We start from the raw sequence: 11,129 nt of genomic DNA on the forward strand, positions 1-11,129 counted from the left end.
CTGACCCCGAAAAAAACTTGTAAAGTGTTTGCAACGTCTCAAAAAACTCAGCGGCAGCATCTTTATGCACACAGTCCACCAACACCAGGTTAAGCCTATGAGCATGGCAGTGTATATAAACTGCTTGCGGTACCTCTCTTCTGAAAAGTTCTTGGACTCCGTTGTTACATGCAGACATGACGGAGGCACCATCATAGCACTGGCCAACACAACAATTCAGGTCAATGCCGCACCGACTGAGCGTCTGCTTGATGCTAGCAATGAGCGAGTCTGCATCTAATCCATCTGCTGGAGTGAAATGCAAGAACTCCTCCACCACTCTCTCTGATTCCGTGTTCAAATAATGCACGATCACTGAAATTTGTTATTTTTTGCTGATGTCTTTGCTTTCATCCACCAAAATTGCAAAATGTTCAGCATCCTTAATCTCATCTCTTAATTGTTTCCAAATCATTTCTGCCATTATATTGATCATCTCATTCTGCACCATGACTGCATCATGCAGTCATGGTGCACATACTTGGCATTTGATGGGTTGTTCTCTAACTTTTTTTGACGGTTGTATCAAATTTTCCGATTACAGATAGCAACTTGCGAAAATTACCCGTTTTCTGAATCCTCATCTTCAATGTGGCCTCGCTGTGCGATCCCCTGACAAGCGGTATAGCGCAAGCTTTCCACAACACCCATCATATACTTTCTGTTCTCCTGGACCAATACCGAATGTCCTTTATCCAGCATATTTGGGATTTTTGAGCCACTTTTTTCTTTCAGCTTGTACTCATTCCATGCCTCCATGGAAAATGTATGTCCCATACTCTCATGATGGCCCTTAAAAGATGCTGTTGATTTCCGCCAGTTAGTGAAACCATTGATTGTATAAGTTGGCTCCCGATGAAACCTGTGCCCTCCTCCACCGAGACAATGCCTGCAGGCTAAGCAAAAGACGGCATCTTTCGATACACTATATTCCAACCACGAAAATGGTTCCATCCAGCTCTTGCAAAAACTTCTTTGCTGGACTCCAAACATGTGAGTTGGATACTTTTGTAGTATTGGTCTTTTCGGACCATCCTGGGCGTTCATGCTTAAGTCACCCAGGGTGCTAGCATCATGGCTAGCACCCTCAGTAGAGGTGGAGGGTTGACATCTTTGACCAAGACGTTCCTCTTCTTCTAAATCAGAATCAGATACGCCTTGCATTTCTTCTCTACTTGAGGAATTTTGGGGATCAAAAACCGATCAATTTTTGTGATTTTGTGAACACTACCGCTTGAATTAGAATTTGACAGTGCACTACCCAGATAGCACACATACGTCTTGCAGACGTAGGCCCGACGTTGTGGACATCGTTTGCTCATTGGCAAGACGTCGCCAAGACGTTGGCATTTGATCGAAACTGACCTCCAGACGATGTCTGGACGATGAATCAAAACTGCACCAACCGGCCGTTCTACAGATATTTCCTATTAACTACTACATTTATTTATTTAGTTCGGATCTCTCAGACAGCAAATATTTCACTATCTATAACCAATCTGAAATGTCACTTAAGGCCCCGTCACACCATAACGTTCTGGTCGACGTTCTATGACGTTAGAGTAACCGTTGCTAATCGTCCATGGTCGCTGGTATAGCGCCAGAAGAGCGTTGTGTGGACGCTGGTGACGCTGGTAATCGGCGGTGATTGGCGGAGAACGCTGGTCCAAAAAAAAAGTTTTGGTAACACTTTATAATAAGTCAACGCTTTTTGGCATTTACAAAGTGTTAACTAATAGTTAGTTAATTCTTTATAAAACATTTTGAAACATTAACAATACATTATTAAATAGTTAATAATCTTATTATTAAACACTATGTTGATCATTAATAAACACTGTTAAATATTATGGATTTTATTCATAATACAATTCATAAGGTGTTTGATAACTGCATTATCATACTTTATAGACAGCTTGTTAATATAGTTGCAAACCAGTAGTTTAAAAGGTGTTAGCGGTACATGAGCTGCTATAGAAAGCATTAGCAAATGGTGAACAAACCATTTACATTACCTTTACAAAGCATGAGTAAATAACTAACAACATATTTACTTATGTCTTTAATTAATGTACGCCAAATCGAATACATTATATACACTAATACTTAGCAGATATCTTAACAACTATTTTATAAAGACTTACTAATGATGCAACTTCTGATTAGTAATGCAAGTTATAAAGCATTTACTAACTGTTAGTTAAGGCTTTTGCGTGACCTAATCTAAAGTGTGAACTATCTATGCCTTATTAAACATTTATAAGTTATTTATTAAGGTATTCTTGTCCATTCTCGAACCTCACATTCACAAGGCTGAACATTCTCAAAATGAAACAGACACAACACAATGTGATACACAAGATTACTATTTTATTGAAGTAATGACAGGCATGTGTCTTACTAACTAATTAGCTCTACTAACCGAGAGTGACAGCGATCGATACGTTAAAACCTCAGTTTGATATGTCCTGGCATGACCGAACGGTCGAGGTTAGTAAGTTGCTTAATATATGTATTTTTAACTCTTTTCATTTAAAACATGTCGTTTTGTTCAGCTCTACTCAAGTCTTCTCACGGTGTGTTTCAGGTGTTAGCACCTACTGTAGCAACCAATCTGAAATCTGAGCAACCAAACCTAGCAATCTCAGGGCTGCCAACTTTTCCAAAAACCTTGGCGTGAGGTTTGTGAGGTATCGCGCCCCGGGGGGGCACGATACGCGTATTCATAGTCGCTATATATAGACTATGAATATAAAGACTATGAATACGCGGCTGGCATGACTACCCATTAGCCAATCAGAACGCTCGTACTGTTGTTGCAATTGAACCAATATGCTGTTCTTATTGGTCCAGAAGACGTTCTCAAAAGAGTTGTTGATACGTTGCCTTGGAGATGTAGTGACGTCACCAGTACAAGTGCAGCTGATTGCTCTGACAATATGGCGTCTGCTCCAGATTCGCCGTGTTTGATTAGGGATCTTCCCACGTATTGTTGTAGTATATAAGAAACCAAATGTTTACTCTTCGACAGGTCAGCAAACGCTTTGTCGCCTCAATTTGTTAAAACGATTTGTTTGTAAACCTCGACCTACGGTTAACAAACGTTTTAACAAATCTCTGCTTTCAAAGGCATTCGCAGACCTGTCGAGGAGTAGCTAAACATTTGCAGTTTATTACAGCCATTTTTGGAAAATAAAATACAGCTTTGGGTAACCAACTTTTATACCAATTCTACTGTATTGCTTCTTAATGGAAATAAAATACTATGTTATTACCCAGGTAAATAAATTAACAGCTATTTCTTCTAAAAAAAAAAAAAACACAACATCTATAGGCCTATAGTCTTTCTGTAAATGCTTAATAAGGCATATAGTTCACACTTTAGATTAGGTCACGCAAAAGCCTTAATTAACAGTTAGTAAATGCTTTATAACTTGCATTACTAATCAGAAGTTGCATCATTAGTAAGTCTATAAAATAGTTGTTAAGATATTTGCAAAGCATAGTGTACATCCTGTATTCGACTTGGCATACATTAATTAAAGACATAAGTAAATATGTTGTTAGTTATTTACTCATGCTTTATAAAGGTAATGTAAATGGTTTGTTCACCATTTGCTAATGCTTTCTATACCAGCTCATGTACCATTAACACCTTTTAAACTACTGGTTTGCAACTATATTAACAACCTAGTGACCCCGATCCGTCCCCACCACTCTCCCTACGTAAGGCGACAAGCATCAGTTCATAACTGCACAGCTGATTAGGCAATGTTAGCGATGTTAGCTTGTATTAGCGTGTGTAACCCTAACCCTAACCCTTTGCTTAAATAAGCAAAGTGTATTATGCTTATTTAAAGTATTTTTGGAGCCAGCGTTTGTGCTTTTAGGCTTGGCGTCTTCCTGTTTGTCATTGAGATGACGTTAGTAGCCCCGTTCGTTTGGCTGGTTAAAATTGAAATGTTTGGCTCGCTCCCTTTCATTAACCTATTGGTTGCGATCAACCACGACACAAAAAAGGCTCAATGGCATTGTTGTGTGCCATATTCACCAAGACAGACTTGACAAACTGGACAGACAAGACAGACAGCCCAGCAATATCTTCAGGGAAATGAAAGGAGGAGAAATGTTTTTGGGACCTATTGAGTCTGCCTCTAGAGGGTAAATTTGTTCGGCTGCAGAGGGAATTCTTTTTTTTTAATAAATTTGGTTTATTATTGGAAAAACAATTACAAAGAAAAGTCATACTTGCAGAGGGAATTCCGAATATTTAATTTAAAGTGTAAATTTCATTTCACATTTCATGCTATGAAGGCTATACTTATTTTATTTATGTAAATCTATTGTTTAAGTGTTTATACTTTATACCGTTTACATACACATTGTTATATTTGTAATAATTTACATCCGGCTGAGATCAGCAAATGTTTAAATAAAACATTTGCAGAGGGCATGAAGTTTTGGTGCGTGATTGACATACTAATGTTTATTGCAGCTTCATATACTGAAGCTGCAATAAACATTGCCTGTCTGACTGGTACTGTATATATGTATATACATATATATAACATTACACAAAATAACTAATCGAGTTGGAATCATTTGCTGACAGCTTGGTCCCCCCCAGTTCAAAAATCCCATCTGCACCCCTGATGCCATCAAGCTCTTAAAAGAACTCCAACACAGAAAAGAGAGAACAATGGAACAGAGAAACATAAACAGCTTTGGCTACAGTTCCACGTCTTCCATTGGTCTCTGCCGCCCTCTGACTGTGTTGGTTACAGTAGCTATAACTGCCGAAATTAAAAGGAAAAAAATCCGACATATCACTGTTAAATTAGGAAGTTCTGAAGGAACTGTTAACACCCCACACACACACACCTCCCCGGGAGCGCAAATCGCAAATCGGAGAGACGCCCCCCCACCCAGCCTCGGCGCCCTCTGCTGTGTGCAACTAGCGTGTCCCATAGCAACGTTTGCGAGAGTTTTGGTGCGTTTACAGTAGCATATTATTGGCCGGCGAGGCTGTGATTGGAATACGGGACTGGAGCTGTCCCGGACGGGACAAATCAAAATCACCCATAATTTGGGATGTCCCGGACAAATCGGGACGATTGGCAACCCTACTTGCGCTAACTAGCTCTGTAGCCTATAGTTCACTCAAACCTAGCTCATTACAGTAACTTTACACATTGTTGTAGGCAATGGTATTATCGCAAACTTTTTGATAATTTTCTACTTCCATTTTCTTACCTAACAACAAATACTGCTCCTTCTATGTGAAGATAAATGACGGTTTAAAAAAGTGAATGCCTCTGATTTGCGAGTCTCTGGCTCGAGATATGCTTGCAATACAACACAGACTGAGCATAGAACGTTCTTCCTGAAAGTCAGTGATGAGCCGACGATGAGCCGACGTATCTGCGACGTTTGAAATAGAGCACAGAGATGAGAAAAAAATCCGATCATTTGCCGTTGCTTATCCGACCTTATGAATAGAACACACAACGTTTCGATCTTAAACTGACGTCAGCAAGACGTATGTGTGCTATCTGGGTAGCTCTCGACACGTGTCTGTGTCGTGCTATGTGAACAATCTGTTTATTTCAATCTGTTATTATTTTCTTTTGTGATTGAAATATTATTATCACACAATAAATTAAATTAAGAACGCAGAATGAAATTAAATAACAATATTAAAATATATCTGCAAGCAGCGTTGCGGGTTCCTCCGCAAAATGGCAAAATATTATAAACATGTACACTGTTGAAGATGGAGAGTTGGACAACAAGAGAGCAAAACTACTTCATGTTTGGCCAACAACAATAGGCTGAATGGGGATTTGAACTCATGAGCATAAGGTCACAAGTCAGTCTCTCTATCCTCTCTGCTACACACCAACTGTTGAGATTGTATGAGTAGAAAGGGCAGAGTATGAGCTTTGGGACAAAGGTTAAGAAACGGTTGACATATCAAGGTAAAATTGCATAAAATTGCGCATGGTACATCAGAATGATGTCACCTTGAAGCCAATAAGGTTTGAAAAACCATCAGTCAAAATTATATTTGATTTATTGACACAAAGATATTGAGGCAATGTGGACACTTACATACAGTTAGGTCCATAAGTATTTGGACATTGACACAATTTTCATCATTTTGGCTCTGTATACCACCACAATGGATTTGAAATGAAACAATCAAAATGTGCTTTAAGTGCAGACTTTCAGCTTTAATTTCAGGGTATTTACATCCAAATCAGGTGAACGGTGTAGGAATTACAACACATTTTATATGTGCCCCCCCCCCCTTTTTAAGGGACCAAAAATAATTGTAAAAACTAACATAATCATAAATCTAATTGTCACTTTTAATACTTGGTTGCAAATCCTTTGCAGTCAATTACAGCCTGAAGTCTGGAACCCATAGACATCACCAGATGCTGGGTTTCGTCCCTGGTGATGCTCTGCCAGGCCTCTACTGCAACTGTCTTCAGTTCCTGCTTGTTCTTGGGGCATTTTCCCTTCAGTTTTGTCTTTAGCAAGTGAAATGCATGCTCAATTGGATTTAGGTCAGGTGATTGACTTGGCCATTGCAGAACATTCCACTTTGCCTTAAAAAACTCTTTGGTTGCTTTCGCAGTATGCTTCGGGTCATTGTCCATCTGCACTGTGAAGCGCCGTCCTATGAGTTCTGAAGCATTTGGCTGAATCTGAGCAGATAATATTGCCCGAAACACTTCAGAATTCATCCTACTGCTTTTGTCAGCAGTCACATCATCGATAAATACAAGGGAACCAGTTCCATTGGCAGCCATACATGCCCACGCCATAACACTACCTCCACCATGCTTCACTGATGAGGTGGCATGCTTTGGATCATGAGCAGTTCTTTCCCTTCTCCATACTCTTCTCTTCCCATCATTCAGGTACAAGTTGATCTTGGTCTCATCTGTCCATAGGATGTTGTTCCAGAACTGTACAGGATCTTTTAGATGTTTTTTGGCAAACTCTAATCTGGTCTTCCTGTTTTTGAGACTCACCAATGGTTTACATCTTGTGGTGAACCCTCTGTATTTACTCTGGTGAAGTCTTCTCTTAATTTTTGACTTTGACACAGATACGCCTACCTCCTGGAGAGTGTTCTTGATCTGGCCAACTGTTGTGAAGGGGTTTTTCTTCACCAGGGATCATCCACCACAGTTGTTTTCCGTGGTCTTCCGGGTCTTTTGGTGTTGCTGAGCTCACCAGTGCGTTCTTTATTTTTAAGAATGTACCAAACAGTTGATTTGGCCACACCTAATGTTTTTGCTATCTCTCTGATAAGTTTGTTTTGATTTTTCAGCCTAACGATGGCTTGCTTCACTGATGGTGACAGCTCTTTGGACTTCATATTGAGAGTTGACAGCAACAGATTCCAAACACAAATACCATACTTGAAATGAACTCTAGACCTTTTATCTGCTCCTTGTCAATGAAATAACGAACTCCCATGAGGGAATAACATACACCTGGCCATGGAACAGCTGAGCAGCCAATTGTCCAATTACTTTTGGTCCCTTAAAAAGGGGGGGGGGGGCACATATAAAATGAATTGTAATTCCTACACCGTTAACCTGATTTGGATGTAAATACCCTGAAATTAAAGCTGAAAGTCTGCACTTAAAGCACATCTTGATTGTTTCATTTCAAATCCATTGTGGTGGTATACAGAGCCAAAATGATGAAAATTGTGTCAATGTCCAAATATTTATGGACCTAAATACACCCCTTTCAGACATTTTGTATTGCATTTCTCATTCCATTTCACCCTATATAAAGACACATCTGCCCGCACACTATCCCCATCGATGATGTTTCCCTCTCTCCCAGCGTAGGTCATGCCAAAGCAGAAATGCTGCAGCAGCCACATGAGGTTTAGATGTAGTCCAAAAATTACCTCCCACAATCAATACATATCAACCACAACATAGTTTTCTAACTTTCTCAATGATGGCTTGAAAACCACGGATATTCACTTTCATCTTGAGTAGATCTCAAGAATAGCCTCATTCGCAGGGGAAGTTTCTACAGTCGTGCAAAGTCTACGTTGACTGTAGACAGTTACGCCTTCTGGTTGGTCAGAACTGACTGTAGACTCCCAATGGGATAGCCGAATTCGACCGTAGACATCCAATCACAACGCTGATATTCAAATCTACCAAGTGACAGTGCTGAGCTGTCACTGGATCTGTATTGACCTTACGGTATTTTTTGGTAGATCTAAGTCTTAAGTCATTCATGTTTACACAAAGTTTCAAAACATTGTAAATAGTATACATTCAGTGGTGGATGATTTCGAAAACGAAATTTATCTAGCTAGATTTCTGTAGACAGGTACAGTAGAGCTAGCTACTCTAAAGTACAGTAAAGTAGGCTACATTAGCGCATCTCTCCGTTAAATCCCCTGACTCACTCCATTCTAACACAGAGATCGTATTACATATTTAAGATCGTATTTACCAAGTGACAGCGCCGAGCCATATTGACCCTACTACGGTATTTCTGGTAAGTCTTAAGTCATGTTTATACAACGTTTCAAAACATTGTAAATAGTATACATTCAGTGGTGGATGATTTCGAAAACGAAATTTATCTAGCTAGATTTCTGTAGACAGGTACAGTAGAGCTAAGTATGTATTATCTAGATTTTTCGATTTGCTTAAACTAAATTTATCTAGCTAGATTTCTGTAGACAGGTACAGTAGAGCTAGCTACTCTAAAGTACAGTAAAGTAAAGTAGCGCATCTCTCCGTTAAATCCCCTCACTCCATTCTAACACAGATTTGGTAGTTTTTACATATTTATTAGGTTCCTCCGGTAGGAGGGAACCTATTGTTATTGTTGGTATTCTTATTATTAGGTTCCTCCGGTAGGAGGGAACCTAGTGTTATTGTTGGTATTCTTATTAGGTTCCTCCGGTAGGAGGGAACCTAGTGTTATTGTTGGTATTCTTATTAGGTTCCTCCGGTAGGAGGGAACCTATTGTTATTGTTGGTATTCTTCTTCTTATTATTATTATTCTTCTCCTTGCGCCCCAATATCTCAAAAAGTCCCTAGTCATAAATTTTCTAATTTGGCACATTGATACTACATCCAAGTGTGTACCCCCACACCAAATATGGGCCACATCGGACCATAGGGGGCGCCACAGGCCACGCCCAAAAGTCCGATTTTCAAAGTGATGGCATTTCCACCCCATTGCTCCAATTATTCTGAAACTTGGTGTGCATGCCTCATTTTTCATGAGGAACAAAAAAACCTCAAGGACCCATAAGGTCCGCCATGATGGATTTTCCTGTACTGTGATAATTTGGGAAAACCTTCAAAATTCCTCTTCTCTTGAACCAAAGGCGAAATTGACTTGGAATTTGGTACAGATATGTATCATTGACGTATTTAAAAACGTTACTTAAGGCAATTGAATCAAGTACAAAATGGCTGAAATGGGTGTATTTATGTAAATGTCCACATTGCCTCAATATGTTTGTGTCACTAAATCAAATGTATTTTTGAAGGATGGTTCAAACCTAATAAGCTTTAAGGTGACATGCCTCTGAAGTACCATGCAAAGTTTCACCTTGATATGTCAAAATATGATTGAATTAGAGCTGTTTCAACCTTGGCTGAATCTAACAACGCTTACCACAGGAGAAACAGCTTACTTTTTCATACAGTAACTGAACATGACAATATTTAACACTGCGAATAGCTCAATGGGCTGGGACGGTGACCTGCAAAGTATAAAGTCGTAGGTTTGAATCCAGCCACAGTGTTTGATCCTGTCTTAAATTTAAATATCTGTTTAGTTAAACAAGATGACATCGTTCTGAAGTACCATGCGCAATTTCACCTTGATATGTCAAAAGATCATTGAATTACAGCTGTTTAAACTTTGGCCAAATCGAACAATCCGTGCTTCAGGAGAAACGGCTTCCTTTTTTTGTACAGTAACTGACCAGGTATACTCAGCCTTGAGGGTAGCTCAATGGGTTGAAACGGTGTCCTACAAAGTGCAAGGTCACAGGTTCGTATCCAGGCGCAGTCTATTGGCCTGTCATAATTTTGATTACTTGTTTAGTTAAACAGGCAGACATCATTCTGAAATACCATGCGCAATTTCACCGTGAAATGTCAACCGTTTCTTAACCTTTGTCCCAAAGCTGACCAAAAACTAATACTCATATCACGCAGTCGGAGCACAGCTAGATAATCAGCGTCAGCACCCTTGGGTACCCAGCATGCAGTGCGGCATATCAAAAAACGCAAAGACTTGTGGAAAATAGTTGGTTACAACAGCCGTGCAAGGGATTTCAGTTGTTGTGTTCGTTCAGTTAGATGTTTGTAATGTTATTGTTTGTTAGTTAATATAATCTTGTTGGTCACCCTGATTGTGCATGTTGTGTAGTTTAATGGGACCAGAGAGTCGGCTGATGTACTGTCACAGGCTATTCTCGCAAGGAGCTGAATATGAGCGCTGCCCTAGCCCAGTTGCCCACATGACTATTGTTTGTTGTGCATTGACTAAGAGTCTGGAAAGAGATCAACTCAAGAAGAGTTTCAGTATCCTATACAAAGCTAATACTCAGCCCTTACTAATCATAAAATCTCAGCAGTTGGTGTGTAGCAGAGAGGCTAGAGAGACTGACTAGTAACCTTATGCTCATGAGTTCAAATCCCCGTTCAGCCTATTATTGTTGGCCAAACATGAAGTAGTTTTGCTCTCTTGTTGTCCAAGTCTCAATCTTCTACAGTGTACATGTTTATAATATTTTGCCATTTTGCGGAGGAACCCGCATCGCTGCTTGCAGCTATATTTATTATTATTTTTCTTCTCCTTGCGCCCCAATATCTCAAAAAGTCCCTGGTCATAAATTTTCTAGTTTGGCACATTGATACTACATCCAAGTGGGTACCCCCACACCAAATATGGGCCACATCGGACCATAGGGGGCGCCACAGGCCACGCCCAAAAGTCCGATTTTCAAAGTGATGGCATTTCCACCCCATTGCTCCAATTCTTCTGAAACTTGGTGTGCATGCCTCATTTT

General features: G+C 39.8%; 1 long non-coding RNA gene across 1 annotated transcript in view; it reads right to left on the reverse strand.

Moving 5' to 3' along the window:
* LOC134009869 (uncharacterized) overlaps positions 1–6,184 on the reverse strand; it is a 636,131-nt gene extending 629,947 nt beyond the window's left edge. The window contains exon 1 of the long non-coding RNA XR_009928276.1: positions 6,151–6,184. This is a non-coding gene — a long non-coding RNA (uncharacterized LOC134009869). The remainder of the gene's footprint in view (positions 1–6,150) is intronic.
* Positions 6,185–11,129: the final 4,945 nt, after the last annotated feature.

The sequence above is a fragment of the Osmerus eperlanus genome, chromosome 23 (assembly GCF_963692335.1).
Source record: "Osmerus eperlanus chromosome 23, fOsmEpe2.1, whole genome shotgun sequence".
NCBI lineage: Eukaryota > Metazoa > Chordata > Actinopteri > Osmeriformes > Osmeridae > Osmerus > Osmerus eperlanus.